At 37.8% G+C, this 879-nt stretch overlaps 1 protein-coding gene across 1 annotated transcript in view; it reads right to left on the reverse strand.

Moving 5' to 3' along the window:
- The window catches only part of Pex13 (peroxisomal biogenesis factor 13), a gene marked incomplete at its 5' end in the record, with an annotated part of 24,616 nt that overhangs the window by 2,953 nt on the left and 20,784 nt on the right, over positions 1 to 879 (reverse strand). The window lies entirely within an intron of this gene.

Genomic DNA, 879 nt, shown 5'->3' on the forward strand with positions numbered 1-879 from the left:
ATGCAGCTTAGGTGGACCTTGAACTCACTTTGTAGCCCAGGCTGACCTCAAGCTTGCAGTGATCCATCTGCCTCAGCTTCCTGAGTGCTTGGATTACAGGCATGCACCACCAAACCTGGCTCCATGTTGTTTTATTTTTTTGGTGGTACCAAGGATTGAACTCAGGACCTTGCACTTGCCAGGCAAGCACTTATTCCACTGAGCTATCTCCCTAGACCCTGATGTTTTAAATGGCAGGATTTTGTTCCATTTTTTTATGTCTGAATACTATTCTATTGTGTATACACACATTTTATTTATTCCATTTATGGACACAAGTTGATATCTTGGCTATTATAAATAATGCTGCAATGACTGAGGCAGTACAGACAGCATTTTACAGACTTAATTACCCAGTAGTGGGACTGGTGGATCATATGATAGTCCCATTTTTAGTTTTTTGAGGAACCTCTATAGGGCTGCATAATGGCTCTACTAATTTACATTCCCACCAACAGCATCCAAGGCTCTTTTTCTACTGTTTTCTCTTTTTGACAATAACCATTCCAATAGGTATGAATATTGCAGTGTGATTTGGATTTGCATTCTCTGACTGTAATGTTAAGCATTTTTCACATACCTGCGAACACTGCATGTTCTAGAAATCACACACATCACTTATGCTTATGTCCCATTGGCTAGAACTATGAAGGAGAATTTAACTAGGCAATATATACTGAGCATCTATGCAGTCAACTGAAGTGTGGGAATTCTACTTATAAATTATGATGGTGAATATTGATCAATTAGCAATAGACTAATAGACTAATTTCAAGGAGTATAAGATTCTATTTAGACCTCTAGTCTCAACTTTCTGAGAATATGGGTTTTTTTTTTTTT

This window comes from Octodon degus, unplaced genomic scaffold (assembly GCF_000260255.1).
Source record: "Octodon degus isolate 3935 unplaced genomic scaffold, OctDeg1.0 scaffold00078, whole genome shotgun sequence".
NCBI classification, from domain to species: Eukaryota; Metazoa; Chordata; class Mammalia; order Rodentia; family Octodontidae; genus Octodon; species Octodon degus.